This window comes from Balaenoptera musculus, chromosome 16, assembly GCF_009873245.2.
Source record: "Balaenoptera musculus isolate JJ_BM4_2016_0621 chromosome 16, mBalMus1.pri.v3, whole genome shotgun sequence".
Lineage (NCBI taxonomy): Eukaryota > Metazoa > Chordata > Mammalia > Artiodactyla > Balaenopteridae > Balaenoptera > Balaenoptera musculus.
Genome location: NC_045800.1, coordinates 56,713,657 through 56,736,290, shown reverse-complemented (window position 1 = coordinate 56,736,290; position 22,634 = coordinate 56,713,657). Strand labels below are relative to the sequence as shown.

The following is a 22,634-nucleotide window of genomic DNA, read 5'->3' as shown; positions in this document are numbered from 1 at the left end:
CTCCCTCCTCCTTAGCCCAGGAAGCTCTAAGTTATTCCAGGCGCAGCTCCACCTTTGCCTCTCCAGTGAGCAGAGTTGCTGGACCCACGGTCCTCCCCTCTGGGTGCCCCTTGGCTGCAGGGTGCAGAACTGTGTAGTAGCTTATTTAACCCTTTACCTGCGTGCGTGGAGCTCCATCAGAGCAGCCTCCCTGCCTCAGTCCTCCTTTTCCCCAGCCCCAGCCCCAAGAACATTTGCTGCAGGGAAGATCCTTGTGACATCAGTGAGAAGTGAGTGCTGGGCTTCCCTTGCCGCCCTGGAAGACGGCGCAGGGCTCTGGCCTCATTCTGTGAGGATGTCTAAAAGACCCAAGGCCCCATATTCCTTCCAACTCAAGTTCAGTCTGCTCCCGGGACCCCAACCCCCTTCCTGCCTGAGTTTCGAATGGGAGGGAATGAGATTCCTGCTCAATTTTGTCTGGGATTCCTCTCGAGCCCTGCCCCATCTCCTCTCCCTGACCCTTTACTCCAGAGACAGAGGGATAGATAGAGAGATGGAGAGAGGCCAAGAAACAAAGAAGAGAAAAATGCCAAAAAGAGACATAGGATGAGACAGAGACAGACAGACATGGAGAGACAAAGAAAGACAGAGAAAAGGAACAAAATAAAACAGAGTGAGGAGATACAGGCAGAGAGGCAAAGCAAGAGACGGTCAGGGGAGGGGAGGGAAAACAAGCTGGAGGTGGCAGGCGGGGTCCAGGCAGCCTCGCAGCTGCAGAGGGGAGCCTGCCAGCCTGGCCGCGAGGGACTGGCCCAGCGTAGGGCCCCAGCATGGGGCGGTGGCAGCTGGGCTGTGCATTTGGCTGTCTCTACTGAGCCCAAGCCCCTGCACCTAACCCAAGCTCAGCTGCTCCAGCCCTCTTGTTCTGTCGCCTGCCGCCCGCAGTCCCCCTTCACGCGCTGAGAAAGGGAGCTGGGGGAGCGAGTGGCAAAGCCGGGCCTCCGGAGGTCATCTCTGCCGGAGAGGGAGGCAACCCTTCATATTCCACTGGTGGGACCCATGCAGAAACCCATTCCATTTGGCTTGGGGATGAGACGTGGTTTTCGTGACAGTGGATCTCCTTTCTAATTAGAGACTTACTGAGACGTGTGTCGAAATCAGCAGCATTTTCTGAGCTCCACAAATAAGAACAGCGCTTCACTTTGGGGCAGTGTCTTCTGGATTTGAGGCACCTCCCCAATGATGCTTTCCTTTGATGCACTTTCCATAGCATCCCTGCTCCCTGGGTGTCAGCCCAGCAGAAAGCGGGGGCCCAGGAGGTAAGGGAGGTGTCCAGGCACAGTCAACTTCTAAGTGTCAGCGCCAGGAGCTGAATCCCATTAGCAGGTACAGAGCCCCACGCTGGCCCCTGGAGCTCTATAGTCCCATCATGGCTGACCAGTTAGGGGGGCCAGACTGTGGGTGGGCTGCAGAGCGAGGCTGGGTACAAGGTCAGGAGTTCTCTTTCTCCTATTTTGTGGAGCCTGCAGTCATACATTTAGGGATGCGGGGTGAGTCAGCCCACATAATTTTTCAAGCAATGAAGGTGTTTTAAATTTTGTCCCTTGAAGCCCTACTCATTCTTTGTGCTCTACTGCACTTAACTGGGATCAGAGCCCAGATGCTTGCTGGGTGGCTGGGGAAAGAAAGAGCCCTGGGACCTAAAATTGAGTCAGAAATGATTAACATGCAATGAGATGGGGGTACATTCTCCTACATTCCTGTTGAGGCAAAAGCTTAGATCCCTATGGGTCCCAGTGGAGGCAGAAGGACCCAACAAGAGGTACAGGGCAGGGCTGTGTGTGGGGAGGCGGGGGACGAGGAGGAAGGAAGGGAGCAGGTGGGGGGCCAGGCATCAGGGCATCGTGCGGACTGTGAGGTTTGTGATGTGAGCCGCCCCGCCCCCTGATGGCTTCATCAAAGTCACTAACTTCTTACTCATTGGTTGTGTATGTGTGGGCACCAGGTTGGTTCACAGATGTCTGCATGAAGTTGTTGAGAGAGCAGAAAAAGCCAAGGGCAGGGATCTGTGTGCTCACAGATGCTGGAGTTGGGGGTTCCACCCAAGCGTGCCTCAATATTCAGGGCTCGGAGGCCCTAGCTGACATCTGGGTTATGGATACGCAAAAAATATGGCCCAAGATGCAGAGCTGGAGGCTGGGGAATGTATTGGATAGTGAATCAGGATCTAAGAGATCCTGCCAGGGTGAAGTGAGACTGAGCCTGGGAAGCTGAAGTTTATTTGCACAGGAGATTTCTTGTCAAGATGGATGACGAGGCTGATGCGAGATCATCCCTCCCTTTCCAGATGCTTGATGGAGTAGGAGGAAGAGCAGAAGGAGGGGAAGGGGGAGACAGAGGGGAAGCCACAGAAGATTGGGTACCGGAGCAGATCTGCGCTTTAGGAGCTGGATTCAAACTGGGGTTGAGAGGGTCATGGGCCCTGGAACCGGGCTCCCTGGGGAGAGTCAGTAGCCAGGAAGGAATTAGGTCATCTGCATTTGGAAGCCAGAATCCTGTGGGAGGTGGGATGATTGGCCCCAATTATGAACCCCTCTCTGCAGCCAGACGCCTGCCATGGCCTCATCGTGGGAAGAGTATTTTTTCATGCCCCTTAACTTTGGGCTCAGCTGTGAAACTTGTTTTGGCCAATGTACCAGATGCCTGAATAAAGATTCAGAAAGATGGTGACGGCCTGGAGTGAGGCTAAATCTAATAGGAGGAAGTTTAATTGGGACTGGAGACTTCTGTCCAACATGGTGGACAAAGCTGACACATGATGGAAAGTGACAGCATGCCAGTCTGGGCCTGAGTCTCCCTTGTTTCTGCTGGCTGTCTTGAGCCTCTGCCGAAGTCTTGAAAGGTACCTGCCCCAGTTATTCTGCTGGTCTGAGGAGGATGAGAGAATGGAGAGCAGGGCTACCCAAGCTGACCACAGATAGGATGTCCAACAGTCCCAGTTTTCCCAGGACTGTGAGGTATGCTGGAATGTGGGACTTTCAGCACCAAAATTGAGACAGTCCTGGGAAAACCAGTACGAGCCAGTCACCCTACCCACACACTTGCCAAGAGAAGCATGGCCAACCCAGCTGCAATCTGAAGAGGGCCACCATGCCACTACAGCCTTGATTGGGCAATGCATAGGCAGGCAGAGCTGTCTCAGCTGACCCACAGATGTGTCATCTACATGAGTGTTTCTTATTGCATCCTCTCTGACTTTGTGATTATTTGTTACACAACAGTATTGTGGCAATAGCTAACAGATACATTGCCATGAACTCAGAGTCACTGTGGGAGGTGAGCTGCCCACACCAATGGACCCTAGAGCCTCAAGTTGACCAAAAAAATCCACTCCTTACTCTATGTATTAAACCAGTGGCTCTCTATCCTGACTGCATATTAGAATTTCCTAGGGAGCATAACAAAGCTAAGACACCCAGAACTCTCCCCAGAGGGTCTATTCAATTCTTCTGCCATGTGGTCTTGGCATCAGCATTTTTTAAAAAGCCCACCAGGTGATCCTGATGTGCAGGCAAGTTTGAAAACTCGTGGATTAAGTAGTAGACCAGACACAGCTGAAAGAACAATGATTAAGTTGGCTAAATGGAAGTTTCTGTCCCTGAATTGGCACACACCAGCTCCTTCCCACTCTGGGAGATGTGGCTTGAGAGAAGTTCCTGTGAAGGAGACTCAGGGATCTGAGTGGACCCAGGATACTTTGTGTTATCAGGGTCTTCGAGATGTAAAGAAGCCTTAGGAGGAGAAAGGTGGGAGTCCTGTCCTACACACCTGAGTTCTGAGTCCTCTCCTCTAAGAGGTATGTGGAGAGTGTGAGGTATGTCTAGGCCTGAGCTTCCCAAACTTAAAGTGCCCAGGAAGCATCTGCAGATCTTGTTAAAATGCAGGTGCCAACTCATTTGGAACTCTCACAGGTCTGGGGTGGAACTGATTCTCTGCATTTCTCAGGTGATGTCCACGTGCTGGAGCACACTTTGAGTAGTAAGGGAGTGGGAGGTGAGGGGATAGGACCACAAGCTCCATGATTGCCTTGGACTGTCCGTACCAGAGAGAAGAGGATTCACAGGGGAACTTCCCATTGTAGAGGGCTACCGTGGGATAGGGAGGTTCAGCATGGCCCCACAGGGCAGGTCTGGGGTAGAAGGAGACTGTACCATCAAGTACTGAGACAAAGTTGGAGATGAAAAACGATTGCCGTAGGAGGTGGTGTGCCGCCCATCCCAGCATCACAACGGGGCTCTCACCAGGGGCCGGATGATCCCTCAGGGAGAGGGCCTGGGTGTGGTCATCCATCCACAGCCTTCAAGGCCCCTCCCTGCCCCAGACTCTTGGATCCTTGGGGTCTTTGATTTCTGCACTTGGGTCAGGGTCAGAGCCTGGGTGGAGACTGATGGGAGGGGAGGGCCGTGGACCTGCCAGGAGGCCTCCCTTCTGCACACACAGATATCTCACCCCCTGCTGGATACCCAGGCAGGCACAGCCACGCAGGCAGCCCCTCTGGGTCCTCTCTCTGTCTAGGAGGAATCTTTGGTCTCTGGGAATGAACATCCCTGATCGGTGGAGGCTGCCTCCTTGGCCAGACTGCTTAGCTGGGGCCAGGAGACATTAGATTCGAGAAGAGTCAGATGTGATGACATGTGTGCTCAGTATCTAAGCTGACGGCAGGATTCTGTTTCACCGCTGTCACTGCCTTGCTGTGCTGCTGTGCAAGACTAGTCCTCGTTTCCTGCTCTGTACGATGAAGCTGGTGTGCATGGTCCTTCTAGCTCTGACTTTCTACAACCCTATGGAAATTTTTGCCTGCTTTAGCTTCCAGATTCTCATTCCAGAGGCCTGAAAATCTGGCCGAGTCAGAGGAAACCCAATGTTAGGGTGCCCTTTCTCCGAATCTCCTTGGAAAGGAGTTTAGGGCCATGGAGCTGGGGGAGTGGTCAGGGGGGCTGCAGCTACAGCCAGTCTGTGTGGGGCACCTCTGCTGCCCTGGGCTTTGAGTCAAAGCAGGCCACCTTGGCCCCCAAGGGGGCAGATCCCTCTGGAGCTCCAGACAGCTCTCTCCCTCCCTGGCTTTTCCTACTGCCCCCACCCTGGTCTGGGCCACAGTCCTCAGCACTGTGGGCCAGAGGGATGGGAGGCGGTGGGGTTGGGGGCGGCTGAAGGCTGCCGTTCACTGCCAGGAGCGGGAGAGAGAAGGTGCAGGGCATCCCAAATCCAAACCCCATGTCCGAAATGGAGAATGAAGACCTTAGGCCTGGTGCTGATGCAGGGGCGGGGAGAGTTGGATGGTGTATTTGTCAAGATGCACTGAGTTATACTGAGGTCACCAGTCTTGGTGGCTTAACACAATATAGGTTTGTTTCTGGCTCACACGTCAGGCACTGCAGGGGCTGGTGGAGGGCTCTGCTCCACAGATGCTCTCAGAGACCCAGGCTGGCGAAGGCCCCATCATCTAGCGAAGCTGCCATTGCAACAGGAGCCTTCAGGGCTCACCAAAGAAGGGGAGAGACTGTTAAAAGCAAGCCTGTTCTTACCTGTCCTACGCTTCTGCTCACTGCCAGTTGGCCAATAGTCACTGACGGTAAGAGGCAGAAATGTCCTCCTTGTGCCTACAAAAAGGAGAACCACATCTAGGACCATGAAGGGATACCCACAACGACTGCCGTATATGGACGTGTGCAGTATGCTCTACGTGAACAATCTCATTTACTTCTCGGGTAGGGATTATCATTATTATACCCATTTTCCAGATAGGCAAACTAAAGCACATAGAGGTAGACTGATTTTCTGATGTCACATGGCTAGGATGTGCCAGAGATGAATTTGAACACTATTCTGCCTTACTCCACTCTGTTCAAGCCTGCATTCTCCAATACTAAATCCCAGGCAGATGGGAAGCATCGGGTTCCTGACCGTTTGTGATAGTCCCTGAGCCTGCAACAGTGAATGTTGGAGACACAGCCACTCCCTCAGGTTGGGTTCAAGATGAGACCTCACTCCACAGCCCAGAGGTAGAGAATTAAGGGCGGGAGAAACCCCACCACTTTTGGGCAGGACTGACCGAGGGTGGAAAGTCGGACTCAAAAGTCCCAGCTTATTTTTGCCAGGCTCTCAGGTTGGAGGCCAAGGCCCCCTGGAGCAGAGCTGTGGATGCACTTCCTGCCCTGGCCCAGGGAAGGGGGCCTGGTGGGAATTCTGGCTGGGAGGGCCTGGCAGCAAGCAGGAAGCTGACAGTTCGATATGGCAGGAAAGCATCAGACAGAGGTTGGAGGCTCCTGTGTCCCATAGGAGAGGTTTCCATGCGTCCCTTCCTGGCACATTACAGTCTGGGCACTGCAGCCACCAGAAGGACTCCTGAGGCTTCCTGGGCCCTGTGCCCACCTTCTTCTGGAGTTTTCTTCTGGAGTTCCACAGCTGAGCCTGATGGAAAAGCAAGGGAAGGCCAGTTTCTGCATTTTGGACTGTTGATATCAAAATAAAAGGAGCTGGGGGAAAGTGAATACTGTTGAAGCCCAGGCAGAGATGGAGAAAACTGTGCCTTTTATGGCTGAAGCTATTAAAAGTCCACTTAAGAACACGATGGCTGGCCGTGACTTGCCTTCCTGCCAGGATTCCTCCCGGCCTTCCCTTGGCTCTTGGACCTTCCTGACTTCACCTCGGTGCCTGTTAGAGTTTTCGGGGGCTCCTGACAACTTTATGCTTGCAGTTTGGCTAGCACCCATCTGCATGGATCTCAGAGTGCATCAGGGGTCATTTCCAAGGACCAGTCATATTTCATGGTTTGCGTGGACTTTGCCGTATTGGAAACTGCTGGCTGTGGAGGCACTGCTAAAAACAAACGTTCTGTGTTTTCAGTCTCTCTCACCTGCCAAGAAGTTTCCTTGATGGCGCTGGCCCAGAAAACCATGGAAGATGAAGATTAGATTAGAATAAATTGATTTAGAAGTGACACGAGGCTCCTCGGGAGAGGCTTGAATATGTCATCCGTGTGTATGACATAGGTTTCACCTGGGCCCTGCAGGAAGCGGGCAGGGAAAGGGAATCTTATACCCAGAATCAGCGTAGCCTTGGAATGTGGCAGATGGAGGCCAGAGGATGGGCTGATTTCACATGCTGCTGCATAACCTTCTCTGCCTCAGCTTCCTTAGCTGTAAAATGGAAAAAAGGGTGTTTATGACTAGTCTCCTAGAATTTTTTGGAAGTCCCCCCATATCAGCCTGGATTGGGGTCCCCTTCCCAGATTCCCAGGAGCTCTGGGCAGTGTTTGGGGCCTGAGGGCAGGGGGTGGGGGGGGGCTCCCAGTGGGACTGGGATACATAAACCAAAGTCTCTGAGACTCAAATTCTCCAAGCCTTAATCCCACCAGGACGAGGAGGTGCCCCTCTCCCACCCCACCTTCTTTGTACCCTCACCGGACTGCCATCTAGCACTTTCTTCCCCTTCCAGCTGCTCTGGCTTTGCTCTGAGTGATGATATTCCTGGAGCACGGAGGATGGCGCATTTTCCCAGGGCCTGCACCCCACAGACCTATCCCTGCCCCAGCAAACTCTCAATGAAGTTACCCATCTGGAGAAACCAGAGCGATTTGCTTATTGAGCTTAAAAACCATAGGTTCCCAGGGGCTATTCCTTGGCCTTGATTTACATTGGTGACCGGACTAGATGGTGATGGAACAAGGAATTAGGGATTGTCACCAGTGCCTAGGATAACTGGGTAGAGTCTCTTCTGAAAGGGGTGGGGGCTTCTACCCGGCATGCCGATAAATGTTTTTCTGGGGCCAGTGAGACCTTCCTGGGGCCAAGGCATGAAGAGCAGAGAGGGGTTCCTGCAGCCTGGGGAGCCAGCAAGACTTCTTGGAAAAAAGAGAATGTGAAGGCATGAGCTCTGGCCTCAGTTGGATCCATGTGTCTAATTTGTAGGGAGGACACAGCCAGAGAAAAGAAGAACGTGGTTTCTTATTGCCTAGGAGAAAATTCATCTCCAGGAACAAGTCTCTTAGAGCGTGTGAGGGCTTTTTGGGAAGCTTTGCTCCTTCAGGGCAAAGAATTTTAATGTGGTATTTGAATGTCTGGCAAATGAAGTAATCCAAAGGGACGGACAGAGAATAACCCTTGGGACAACTTGTGGGGCTGCACGACTCTCTGGACCTTTCAGCAGTGACCCTTGATCTTGCTGACGATCGTCCTGGGCAGGTTCTCATCACCCCTGCAGTCTTCTTCCCTCCCAGCCCTTCCTTCCCACCTCCCAGGAGGTGGATGGGATCTCGGCAGCTGCCCACCCCCTCACCGCTGGCGCACAGGTTAGGTGAGCCCCATGCTGAGAGCCGAAGGGGCTTGCAGGATGGCATATGTTCATTGTTTGAAAATGCAAACACCGGCATGGGGAGTTAGGGCCCTGTGCAAGCACCAGCAGTTAGGAGCATGTTGGAGATGAGCCAGGATTTCATTTTTCCAACATATTTTGAGGACTTACAATGTGCCAGGCAGTCCCAGGCCCTGACGATGCAGCAGGGAACAAGATGGGGCTTTCACTTTGGGGATGGGGAAGGGGAGAGATAAAAACAAACAAGTGAATACACGAAGGTTATTTCCAGCATCCTAAGCGCTGTAAGGGAAGTAAAATAAGGTGATGAGATGGAGGATGAGTGGGAGAGGGCAGCTTTTATTCAGTGGGCAAAAGTACACTTTGAGGGAGTAAATGGAACAGAGGAGGGATGAGAGAAGTTGCAGAAAGGCCAGGAGGTTGTTGTCCCTGACCAGTGCCTTGGGCTAGGAAGGTGACAGTGGAGGTGGGGGAAGCGGACAGATGTGGGACATATTTTAGAAGCATCACTGACAAGATTTGTTGATAGATTGGATACAGTGGGTACAGGGTGGGGAGAAGTCAAAGGTGAACTCAGAAAAGGATTTCACTGAGTGCACGTATTTATTTACTCTATGCTGCTGCCACCAATGATTTGCGACTTCTTACAAAAGAACACCAACAGTACAATCAAATATTTTATTTGAAGAATCAGAACCAAAGGGAAAAAAAGAGCATGCAAAGCCCCACCCTAGGGACCAACAGAGTTATCATAGTTGAGTTTCTTAGCAGGTAGGGAAAAAGGGAAATAATATACAGTTAAGATAATATTCATGATTTTTAGAGTAAAAAACCGAAGCATACCATTATCTCAAAGGAAAGCAAAGATTCTCTTAGCACTAGAGTCTAAACAGTTTTTTCCCAGGAGGCATTTTTTACAAAGATCTTTGCTTGCAGCGCAGGGTGGCATCTTAGACGTGCCTATGGCACCTGCACCAAGAAATTGTACCTGACTTTCCTGAGAGCCGTTCCCTGAAGACCAAGGGCATCCCATTAAAATGCAGCTGAGTGGGGAGAGCATGACGGCAGCCTTCTAATGGTTCATGGAAGATGGAATGTTAAACTGTGCTTAGAAACCAGAGGGGAGAAACATAGCAAAACAAAGAAGGGCTAAAAATGTGTCGAGACTGGGGAATGGAAATTGCAGTCCTTGTGTGAGTCAAAAAGTAACGTGCATTTTTCTTACATTTGCTTTTAATGTTCTACATACAGTGTTTATTTTTTAGGATTATAAAATTAGTATCTCCACATTAGAGACAAAATTGAAAAATACTGAAAAGAATAGGTAAAATAAAAATTAAAATCTCCCCTCAGAGATAACCAGTATTAATGTTTAATTCACTTCTTGGTCTGATATGCATGTGTGTGCGTGCACACACACACACACGACATTTGTGTGTTAAATTTATGTCACATTTCCTTTCTTCTTGGATACACATTCTTCATCTTTAATGTTTCTGAAATCAATGTGCTTCTTATAGTTAATGTTTCCTTTTTTTGAAATATTTTTAAGTCAGTGGTGCATCTTAAAATCACTACCATTGTAGAGGAAATACTGTAGTATAAAGCTAGAATATTAGGGTTCTTTGTGCATGAATAATCGATCTCCTGCAGCTTTCATTTAACATTACATTATGAATATTGCCACATGCCTTGAAATATGCTCTGAAGATATGAGGTTTACTGGCTACATAATATTCCATCCTAAGGATGTCTCCATTTGGACTCAATCCTTTCCATACTGAAGAACAAGATTTCTCAACCACACATGTGAGAGAAGTGACTCACATAATTTGGGGTGAAACCATACAGCAGATGAACTCTGAAACGTGTGTGTCCTGGTGGCATTTGATATAGCAGTGGCCCAAATGCCCCAGAGGTCTAAGTTCTTGTCACTGTCATTGCTCCAGCTGTGACCCAGCATGTGCTGTTTAATATCACCGGGCATCAGTTTCCTCCTTTCTAAGACAGGAAGGCTTGCTGAAGTTCTTTCTCTTTGAAGGATGCTGGTAGCTAAACCTGGCTTGCCAGCCAGGCTACAGGAGGAGGTGCCTCTGTGGCGTGAGCTGTGTTATTGTGAGGAATTCAATGCACCTATGTTGACACTCCCAAGTCCTGGGGGATGCTGTGTTCCCAGGCTGAACCCGTGACAGGTCTGTCGGATCCCATCTCCTCCTCTCTAAAACTCCGATAGCTGTGACACAGCTGCACCCTCGTCCCTATGTGTGGTTTGGCATCTTAGGCCAAGGGGGGATTTCTTGTCAAAATATCCTCCCTGGAAAATGGGAGCTTGACAAGAGACAGAACAACATGCCTGCTGGGAGTCCCGTATTGTGCCTGGTTGCCAAGGGCAGGTTGCCATGTCCAGTGGGATTTCCACCTCAGAATCGGAGGTGGGAAGGGATTTGGAGGTCAGAGATGTGATAGTCCTTAACTCGCTGCTTTGTATAAAATAAGCAGTCCTCATCGTTGAATGATGAGAGGCTGAATATATTGGGTGTGGCGGCCAAGAAAAGTACCCGTGGAAACGCAAGGGTTCAAAGGCTGTTGGGGGAGGATGTGCTCTCCTTGGGTCTGTTTGTAGCCTGTGATTCTACAAAGTGAGTGCGGGAGACAGGAGGGAGCGGGGAGCAGTTCATCCCAGCCCTTGCCCCTGGTACCGGCGTTCTTGGGAAAGTCAGCTCACCCTTAGGACTAGTTCATTCGTTCAGAAAACACAACAGTCAAAACAACAGTCCAAGGTCCCTGCCTTGTGGTGTGAGAGAAAAAGGGGGAAATAGGACGACCCGAAGCTTCCTCATCTGGAAATAGGACCAGGGCTGGAGGTCTCCCGGGCAAATTCAAGATTGCTGGGTTCACAGGAAACGCACCGCACAGACCTCCCCTTCTCCACCTTCAGGATGGCATCTCCTGAGACAGGCCACCAGGCGAATAGTGATGAGTGGCCAGTGGAGGCTGCAAGGGTGGCTTTGTTCCCTTGGATTTTATATTTATATATATATATATATATATATATATACACACACATATTTTAAATCAGCATTTTAGTGGCTTCTAATTTCATCTCCCAGAACTTCCTTCCAGGTCCTTCAAATGAGTATTGTAGGAGGCGGGTGACAGGGAGAGCAGTATTGGGCGCTGTGAGAGGACCCGGCCTCACCTTCCACTTACTGGCGGTGTGTCCTCTGACACGTCCCCTCCTCCCTTAGGGCTCACGCTTCTGAGACACCTACAGGGACTGGGGTCTAGGCTGGGTCTCGAGGGGCCCATTTTCGAGGATTCCAGAACCATGGCCCAGTCATTTCTCAGGTGTCTGACCCCTTTTGTTTAGGAAATCCCCAGGAAGTCTCCGGCTGCTGCACCACTGGTCGGATCCCATCACATGTCCTAGAGCATTCTAGAGAAGCTTTGCCCTTTCCCTGCACCAAATAGGATGAATACAATTTATTAGTAGTACTAGCGGTACCCTGACAAATTAGCGTCTTCCTGTGCAGGCCTTTGGTTTCCAAGGCACGTTGCCGTCCACTGTCTCATTGAGCTCCACAAGCACCCTTGGGGGTGGGGTGCACAGGGTGTATTATGTCTATTTTACAGGTGAGGAACTTCAGGATCAGAAAGGTGAAGTGACACGTCGTATGGGTAATAAATCGTAAAACGAGGTCTCTCATCCCTGAGCCTGAACCCCCATTCCAGACACGCTTCTGCTCATCTAGCCAGGGTGAGCTAATTATGGTGATGGCAAAGGGGGCTGTGAGCCAGGCCCAGAGGGGAGGCCAGGAGGTGATAGCTGGAGAGAGAGGAAGCGGGGCTTCTGGGCCGGTGGGGACACAGACAAGCCGGTGTCGCAGAGTCAGGCAGAGCTGGGGAGATTTCTCCCAGGGAAGCACTATCCCCTCGTCCCCTTTGCAGTTGTTCTCCTAGACTTCTGTAAGACATTTGACATTACCTTTCATGATTACTGGGTGGATAAGACAGAAGAATGTGTCCAAATCCCAGTTAAACAAAGCAGATTTGTAACGGGTTGAACAACTCCAACTGCTGGTAATGGATCAGAAACAACACGGAAGGAGGTGTCTAGTGGCCGGCCACCAGGCTCCATCCTCAGCCGTGTCCTGCCACACCACCTCCTGGGAATGTGGACTGCAGTGCGGGAGCAGGAGGGCTGGCTGTCATTTGCAGGTGACATTTAGCTGGGAGAAGCTGAGGCTGTTTTGTATGACAGGTGTGGATCCCAATGATTGAGTGATGGGCTGACTCAACCAAGAATAAAGGCCGAGTTCTATTCAGGGAAATCTCCCAAACCTGTACCTGCATAGGAAGGCAGCTATGAGTATATGAGTTTATAGCAACATTTTTGGAGGGAAAAAAGGAGGCATTCAAGTTTTAATTTGTAGTTCAAAATGAATGACTTGTGAAACTGTCAGAAAAAGTTATCAGCAGTATGGATTCTGCTAATAGAGGTAGATATTCCATCAGAGGGAAGTGATGACGTTAGTTTATTTTGCATATTCATAGAAGTGGGATTGCTGAGTTAAAGATTATGAATGTGTTTATAATTCTCTGCCTGTATTACCAGATTGATTTCTAGCTGGTGTGTCCCCGACCCAGTTACATGCCCACCAGCAATATGCAAAGACTGTCCTTCTCACTGCACTCACACCAGCATTAAGTATTATCCTTGTAAAACATAAGTAAAAATGTGTCACATTGCAATTTGCATTTGTTTATTACCAGTAAAGATAAATTTCATTTTTAGTTTAGTGGCCATTGGTGGTTATTTTATGAATGATTGGTTCGTGTCATTTTCCGATTTTCTTTTGGGGTTTTCACCTTTTTCTTAAATGATTCAAATGAGCTTTGTACATTACAGAAATTAACTCTTCTCTGTCACATTTGTTGTAAATATTTCAGAGGAAAATATTTTCTGCAGTTTCTCTTTTTCTCTCTGGATCCGGGTTCCTGAATGCCTCAGTCTCAACTTGCATGAAATGTCCCGTGAAATTCCTGGAGAGTCTTCCAGGCCATATGCTCACAGCTCTGGTGTTCACATGTCAGAAGCGATGGAGCTCATTCTCCCTGCCTTTGCCACCATATGCGCACACCCCTAATCTGACGGGCAGATCGGCAGCTGTGGGGGCGGAGGATGTGCCCATGGCTGGCAGAGGGCTGCCTGGCAAATCTTGACATCTTGGAAGGGAGAAGATGGGCAATGGAGATTCCATTCTAAAACTGCATCCCTCTATTCTGAAAGAAAGGATTTGGGGTTTTCTGGAGATTAGGGCATTTAAACACACCTCTAAATCAAGCTAAGATTCTGTTTGTTTCCCACACTGTGGAGCAAGATGAAAGTGTCCCTTGCTAGAACTATGGTGACATGTGGTAGAGAGCTCTGGTTCAAGTGCCGGTCTGTCACTGACCTCCCTTCCCGTGTCACTGTGGACATCTCACCTGCCTTTCTTCCATTTCTTTATTTGGCTATTGTCCCCAGATGCCAGTGTGGTGGGCTGTGTCACTGTGCTTCAATACTGCTCTTGCAGGGGAGGTTTGATGACTTTGTCAACCCCCCTACTGCTTAGATGCCGGAAAGGACAGGCTCAGTGTATCCCCGTAGGACAGCCAGCTTTCTGAGCAGATATTCCTGGTCTGCTGGTCAGGGAAATGGCAATGCTGGTCATCTTGACAGTTCTAAAGTCCATGGTGAACGGGCAGGAATGGCCTCGCCCTAGTCTCCCCCGCATCTCTACCCAGCTCTCTAGATCAGGGTCAGCAAACAACAGCCAGTGAGCCAAATCCGGCCACCATGGGTTCTGTAAATAAAATTACCTTGGCACACAGCCGTGCTTATTCATTTATGTGCTGTCCGTGGCTGCTCTCATGCTGTAACAGTAGAGTTGAGCAGCAACAGCAGAGAATGTAATGGCCTGCAAAACCTAGAATCTTTCCTGTCTGGTCCTTTGTAAAAAATTGTACCAACCCCTGCTCTAGGTTGATGCTTACAAAGTCTGGTGCAGGGAAAAGTGTCCACTGGTCCAGAGCAAAGCAGGAAAATCAAGGACCAGAAGGTGAGCTTCTAAAAAAGCTCAATTTATTCAATATAGAGACTGCCCTTTATACCAAGATTATATCCTTCCTTTCTTTTTTTTCCTGTTAAAATGCCTTAACTTTTACAAAATAATGGTGATGGTAAACTGCAGTTATTTTTCCAAATGTTTTTACTTGACCAAATAAAAAGTTGGCCATTCTATGTGGGTTCCCAAAATGGTTTGAAAATTTTATCCACCTGTGAAATGCTCAAATCAAGAACAACTAACTCTCCTACCTTGGTTGACCCTTTGGAAGGGTCATCAACCCACCTCTTTCCTTTACACCGCTCATAACCATATTTTTTTGCCAGCAACATCCTCATTCATTCATTCACTTGTACATTCGTTCATTTATTTTCTTATTAAGACGTTTATTAAAGACTTTGTGTTAGACCAGAGGATCTCAAACTTTTGGATCTCAGAATCCATTTTCATTCCTAAAAATTACCAAGGAACCCAAAGAGCTTTTGCTTATGTAGGTTATATCTATTGATATGGAAAATGAATACTGAGAAATGTTAATAATACTTATCTAAGAATGCATTTAACAATAGCAATAAAAAAATCTATCGCATGTTAACATAAACATTTTTTTCTTAAAAGCAACTATTTTCCAAAACAGAAAAAATAAATTAGTGAGAAGAATGGCATTGATGGGCTTCCCGGTGTCACAGTGGTTAAGAATCTGCCTGCCAATGCAGGGGACGCGGGTTCGAGCCCTGGTCCGGGAAGATCCCACATGCCACGGAGCAGCTAAGCCCGTGTGCCACAACTACTGAGCCCGCGCTCTAGAGCCCGCGCGCCACGACTACTGCAGCCCGCGCACCTAGAGTCTGTGCTCTGCAACAAGAAGCCACCGCAATGAGAAGCCCGCGCACCGCAATGAAGAGTAGCCCCCGCTCACTGCAACTAGAGGAAGCTCACGTGCAGCAACGAAGACCCAACGCAGCCAAAAATAAATAAATAAAATAAATAAATAAAATAAATAAATAAAATAAATAAATAAAATAAATAAATTTTTTTTAAAAACTGAGAAAAAAAAGAATGGCATTGATGCCTTTGTAAATCTCTTTGATATTTGGCTTAATAGAAGACAGCTGGATTCTTATACTGGCTTACCTTGGAGATATTGTGGGTTTGGTTCCAGACCACTGCAATAAAGCAAATTTTGCAATAGAGCAAGTCACACATATTTTTTGGTTTCCCAGTGCATATAAAAGTTAATGTTTACATTATACTGTAGTCTATTAAGTGTGCAATAGCACTATGTCTAAAAAACCAATTTACATACCTTAATTAAAAAATACTTTATTGCCCATAAGTGCTAACCATCATTTGACAATGCAGGGTTGCCACAAACCTTCAGTTTATAAAAAATGCAATATCTGCCAAATGCAATAAGACAAAGTATCCTTGTATCTGCTTCTGCATTCAGTCTGTTGTGATATGTTGCTTTGGTTGAAGTGTGTGGAGAAACTCGTGCCTCACTCAGAGTTGTAGTTGGAAAAGAGAAGAGCCTTTTCGGATAATTGTGGGTAGTCTTCTTTGATCCTACACCAAAACTTAACAAGTGGAAGTCTCTTAAAGTTTAGTTGTGATGTGGAATCTGAAACCATATTAGTGAACTTTTGGTACCTGGCTACATTAAAATTCATTGATCTGTCTTGGGCTTTAAATAGATCTTTTACCTACATGTGATTTTGGAGTATGATGTATTGGTAAGCCGTTAAGTATTTGGAAACGTTCGAACTCAAAGTGGTGGAGATGCGTTGTCCAAATTCCTAAGTTTCATTCGACAGCTTGGATTTTAGATTTGGCAACCATATGGTCAGTTGTTTTCCTTGAAGTGACGGGCTTGCTTCATTCATTTTTGAGGAAATGTCTACCAGATACCCCCATCTGAATAACCTTTGTTTGTCTGTCAGTTGTGCTTTCAAGTAAGAATGATGTTCCATGAAAAAAAAGCGGCTATTTCTGCTTGACACACAAACCATCACACAAGTGCTTTTCCTTGATGTGGGCACTGTACTTCAGTATGTAACAGATGTGCTTTTTAAAGACTTCCCATTTTGTCATACAAACTGTTAAAAATATGTATGTTCAAGGGTTGAGCTTTAATTAAATTAATAATTTGTACTGCTTCATCAAGGGCATTCGTAAGCACAGTTTCTTTTTTAATTGTGAGTGCATCAGAATAACATGACTGCTGGTCCAGTTTGGTGCCACTGCCTTGGTTCGTGAAGGCACCAGAAATTTTACCCACCATTACTTTTGTAGCATCAGTGCAAACTGTAACACCATCATAGCAAACAGAAAACCATGGCTTAGTAACATTATGAAAAGCATTTGACTTTGTGGACATCCTGAAAGGGTCCTGGAGACCCCCAGTGGCCCACAGACTGCATTTTGAGAACCACTGTATTAGATGCAGTGGGGGATTCATAGATAAGGCAGATCCAGTTCTCGACATCAAATTATTCATCATCTATTGTTGGAGCTTGAAATGCTGGCAACTGAAATCCAAGTCCGAACGGGACAAATACTAAAAGATGTTAATTTTTTTATTGTGGGAGAATGTGCATATCATAAAATTTACCGTTTTAACCATTTAAATTGTATAGTTTAGTGGCATAAGTATATTCCCAGTGTTGTGCAACCATCACCACCATCCATCCACAGAAATTTTTCATTTTCCCAAGCTGAAACTCTGTCTCCATTAAACAATAACTCCTTACTTCTCCCACCCCCAACCCCTGGTAACCACCATTCTACTTTCTGTCTCTCTGAATTCGATGATTCTAAGTACTTCATATAAGTACAATCATATAATAAATGGCCTTTTGTAACTGACTTATTTCACTTAGCACTGTTTTGAAGGGTCACCCATGTTGTAGCATGAGTGAGAATTTCCTTCCTTTTTAGGGCTGAATAATAGTCCAATGTATGACTATACCACCTCTTGTTTGTTTATCCATTCATCCATCCACAGACACCTAGCTTGCTTCCACCTTTTGGCTGTTGTGAATTAAGATTTTTTTTCAGCTCTTTCCTAGACTTTATTTAAAAAAAATTTTTTTTTGAAGCATAGTTGATTTACAATGTGTGTTAGTTTCAGCTATACAGCAAAGTGATTCAGTTATATATACATATATATATATATATATATATTCTTTTCTTTTTTTTTTTTGGAGATCTCTCTCTTTGGCTTACAGACAACCCCCTTCTCTTCGTGTCCTCATGTTCCTATTTTTTATTTTATTTATTTGTTTTTATTTTTGGCTGTGTTGGGTCTTCGTTGCTGCGCATGGGCTTTTCTCTAGTTGCAGCAAGCGGGGGCTACTCTTCGTTGTGGTGCACGGGCTTCTCATTGTGGTGGCTTTTCCTGTTGTGGAGCACAGGCTCCAGGCACTCGGGCTTCTGTAGCTGTGGCTCGCGGGCCCTAGAGCACAGACTCAGTAGTTGCGGTGCATGGGCTTCGTTGCTCAACGGCATGTGGGATCTTCCCAGACCAGGGCTCGAACCCGTGTCCCCTGCACTGGCAGGAGGATTCTTAACCACTGCGCCACCAGGGGAGCCCTATATTCTTTTTTGATTCTTTTCTATTATAGAGTATTACAAGATATTGAATATAGTTCCCTGTGCTATACAGTAGGTCCTTATTGTTTATCTGTTTTATATATAGTAGTGTGTACCTGCTAACCCCAAACTCCTAATTTACTCCTCCCCTCCCCTTTCCCCTTTGGTAACCATAAATTTGCTTTCTATGTCTGTGAGTCTATTTCTGTTTTGTAAGTAAGTTCAATTGTATCATTTTATAAGATTCCACATATAAGAGATATCATATTATATGAATTAAGATGTTAATTTCTGCAAAGCCTGGCCTTGCTCTCTTGGCACTTCCTGATCATCTTTCTTTCCTTGGTAGTAAGACACCGGGTGCCTCCAGGTAGGGCCTTCTTCTAGTACAGCCTACCCACTCAGTCCAGGTGGCCCACATTTGTCAAGAATACCAGCATGATCTTTCTAAAACATGCTGCTTAGGCCTCCCCCATCCCATCCCCACCCCCACCCACACTGTCTTTTCCTCCTTCAGTTTGCATCCTCTCTACCCCAGACTAGATGTTCAGGGACAGCTGCTCTCATTCATTTCATCTCGACAAGTCTTTATTGATGACGCATTATTTGCTCATCAAACAGATCTGCCTTTTCAAACACTTACAGTCCTGGGCTTGGCTGCACGTTTGCCTGTTAAGTCTGTATTTGCACACGTTGGAGTTGTCAGCTCCGCTCAATAGAGACAAAAAACTCTGTGCGTTGGATGTAGGTGTCTGGGGGAGGGTTTCTGAAGCACAGGGATTTCCTTAGACTAGCCGTGTGCCACCTTACCTACCCAAGCCTCTCTAAACCATATTTATAAATCATTTAGATATTTTATTACCAGATTTACCATTTCACCCGGCATTTGCTGCAGCATCCAATAAATCAAGTGCTAAATGAGAAATGGGCAAATTGGAGCTTCAGTGAGGAGAGACGTATGTCATGTGAAACACACAGGAAAAGAAATCGCATTGCCTTCTGTCCTCCTTGTATTTCTCAACAAGGTTCCAGGAAAGAAGCTTACAACTGGCGCTCACCTTTTGTTTTTGAGACGGCCTAACTCCATGTCACTTGTCACTTTCTGCTCTATGTGCTTGATTTTCTGGTTGGAAAAGCCACTCCTATTTTCACAATAGAAAACAAGCTCTTGAGACTCCCTGATCATGGTGAAAATGAAGTGTCTGCCTCATGTTTCACTGTTTATAAAGCCCTTCCAAGTATGTTATTTCACGTCATTTTCCAATAGACCTGACGTTCATGATGGACTCTATGTGAAGTGCTCAGTACGTTGCCTGGCATCCAGGAGAGATTCTCTGAGTGGAGTGGATGGTAATCAAGGAGGTGTTATCCTCATCCTTGTTTACAGATGGGAGGCTCAGAGAGGTTAAGCCAATTAACTAAAGCCACACAGCCTATAAAGAGTTGCTTCCTACGATCTCAATTCATCTCTGCGGGGACCACTGTGGAGTTCTTTTCTCTATAAACAATTGATATGTAATCATGCCTTCCCCCAGACCTGCCCAGATACCAAAATAATCTGATGAACTGCTTTTCTGCTCCTGTTTTAAGAGGAACTTAATACCAATAAGGGGTCAAGAGAGGAAGAGGGAGAGGATTGGAAAGCAAAAATGAATCGAGCGTTTTCTAGGTGTCATATAATGCGTAGTTAATGCTTAGAACTAACTACTGGGGGATATTATCTCACTGTTTTGTAAACAAAGAAAATAGACTCAGAAAGTTTAGAAAACTTGCTCAGTATCTCACAGCTGATGAGAGAAGGAGCTGGGATTCCAAGCCAAATGTGTTTAGAATTCATGTCTGTCTTAGCATGAAACTAACCGTGGGCTTGGGCTACTGCAAAGTAGGGTCAAGAAAGGGCTGGCTCCTTAAGGACCATCTGGTCTGATGGCCTCACCCTGGACTTCATGGCTGTGGAGGACTCCAAGAACCTTCATACATTTTATGAAATGATGTTTCTATGGGAGTGTGGCCAAGGGTCTATTCTTGGGGGTGGGTTCAGATTAACAAAGAGAAACCAAAATAAGCTTGTGACTCACTGATCTATTCCAACACCAGTTCGTAAATGGGGAAACTGATACCAAGGCGGGAAAAAAGGGTTCCTAAGCTTCATGTGAGTGGTGGAGCTGGAAGCCTTCTCCAGTTTCCGGACTCCCAGTTTACACTATATCTTGTCCCCCACATTAGCCTGAGCTGTTCCTCCAGTGCTGGTAAAGCACGGAGCTCAAAGATCAGCATATTAAGTGTTACCTGTTTGGAGCTGGACCGGCCAGGCTGTCCTTGGCAGACCTGTGCTCTAGTGGTCTCAGAAAGCATGGAGGTGAGCAGACCTTGCCCGAGAAGGGAGGAACAAAATGTCAGTTGACGTTTTATCAAAGCTCAAAGAGGTTTCAATTTGAAGTGTGAGAAAGGGTCGGAGCTTGGTTTTGTTTGAAAGGGCAGCTTCTGAGCCTTCATATCTCCAAGGTTTATAATTTCACCTTGTTTTGCCTCCCACCCCGGCCATGCTAGTCATTATAGCAAAAAGAGCACTTGATGGAAGAAAGACAGGTCTGTCCCTGCAAGAACAATTTCTCTGTTGTCTGTAGAATGCCACCCAATATGATAAGTGAAATGTCGATACTTCAGACTCCACTGGTCAGGATATTTATTCACTTTCTTTAGTTATCATCAAATTCAGCCAGCTGGCCAAGGAGCAGGTTTTAACTTCTTTGACAAGTAAAGACCCACCGTGAGGTGGTAACGTATCTTCCAACGTCATCTTTTGTGCAGCTCTTTGGATTTCTTCAAGCTTATGCTGGTGCTGGGCTGTGGACCTGGGAGGAGGACAGTGCAAGGGGCTCAGGGCCAGATAAATCCCAGACCCTCTGACTTCTGACTCAATGCCTCATCGAACTGGTTCTCAACCACTAAATCAGTTTACAGCAGTGGTTTTACCTCCCAGGGACAGTATTGCTGTATTTGGAGACATGTGTCACAACCAGGGGCTGCAATTGGCATCTCGTGGCTAGAGGCCAGGGATGCTGATAAACATCCTACAGTGCCCAGGACAGTGCCCATGACAAAGAGCTATCCAGTCTAAAATATCAGTAGTGCTGAGATTGAGAAACCCAGGGTAGAGGCTTAGGCTGCATTAGGATACCAATGTGACCCACCGTCCACTGGATATCTGCCACATTGGCTCCCAACAAGATGCCTACAGCAAAGAAGTACCCAGTCCCAAATGTCCATCATGTCGAGGTTGAGAAAACCTGATTAGAGTGCTGGGGTTCCAAGCAACAGAAACCACCCCAGCCAACCTAAATATAAAAGGGAACTTACTGGAAGGGGAAGGGTTAGTAGACAGAATAGAGGGAAGTGGTGATGTACCAGATCTTGCAAAGAGTAGGGATGAGGCCTCTCCAGTGTGGAACAGGAAGGGACTTCAGGCCAGTCTCCTCCAAGTGCCACTGAAGGTTCACCAGTTCCTGCCCTTTCATCACTAGCAAGGGGATGTAGATGCCTGGGAGAGAGAGTCTGATTGGCTGCCCTGGGCTGGGCCCACGCTGGCCAAAGGTCAGGTGCTTCCAGACCTGCATGTGAGGGGCAGGGGGCCAGCCTCAGAGAGGAAAGCAGAGGTGCTCTGAGCAGAAGGGGGCTGTGCTCTGGGTGGGCAGAGCCAACATGCGTCCTCTCACAATCATTACGTGCTGTTAACGGCAGATTCAGAAATGCCTTGCCCTCTGTCTCACAGGACTCCTCTTGGAAGAGCCAGGCTGGCGGACATTGTCACCAACCACTTGGGGAATAGAAGCAAAGACCTCGAAATCTGCAAAACGCAGCGAAATTGATCTCGAAAAGAATATCCCGGCGTCTGGTAAGGTAGACTTCTGTTTCCTATTTTTCAACAACACCGTGCTTTTCGTTTCATGTATTGATCTGACCGACATTTACTGGGTTCCTAGTGCGTCCAGGCACTATGCCAGGGTCCCGAGTATAATCAGGTGTGGACCTCACCTGGGAAGAGCTTACAGTCTGACGAGGGTGAGAGAGAGGAAGAAGCAGGCAGAAAGAAGAGGAGGGGGCAGAAATGGGACAGAGATAAAAGATATCAAAGGGGGTGTTAAGGGGAAAAAGGAGTTAGTCATGGAATATCGGAATTCCACTCGGGCCATGGTGATTCTTCTGTGGACATGCTCCCCCATCAGCAAGGGAAGAGGACAGGTCAGGAGCACACAGGAAGGAAGTGTTGCCACTGGCCAAAGGTGCGTTGGTGTCCCCAGAGCAGCGTTCTGGGGCGGTTGCTGTGCCGCTGTTCCCCATGTGTGTTTGTTAGCGTGGGAATGATGCTCTCCCAGGGACCCTGGTCAGGCCCGCACGAGGCCACTGCGGTGTTGGCACGGAAGGCCCTGCGTCTGTTGCTTTTACTTGTTCTGTTAAAGAAAAAGGCCCACTGAGGGTGTGCCGGGGGATCCAAACTGCTGGTCCTAGGGCAATTACTTATTACGAGCCTTGAATACCTTCCTGATTGTATAAGGTTTCATTGTGTTTTTACGTGGAGGGCAG

The 22,634-nt window shown here is 47.6% G+C and overlaps 1 long non-coding RNA gene across 1 annotated transcript in view; it reads left to right on the top strand.

Moving 5' to 3' along the window:
• Positions 1 to 21,943, top strand: part of LOC118882748 — a 106,838-nt gene extending 84,895 nt beyond the window's left edge. Inside the window, exon 3 of the long non-coding RNA XR_005016839.1 lies at positions 21,823 to 21,943. This is a non-coding gene — a long non-coding RNA (uncharacterized LOC118882748). The remainder of the gene's footprint in view (positions 1 to 21,822) is intronic.
• The last annotated feature ends 691 nt before the right edge of the window (positions 21,944 to 22,634 follow it).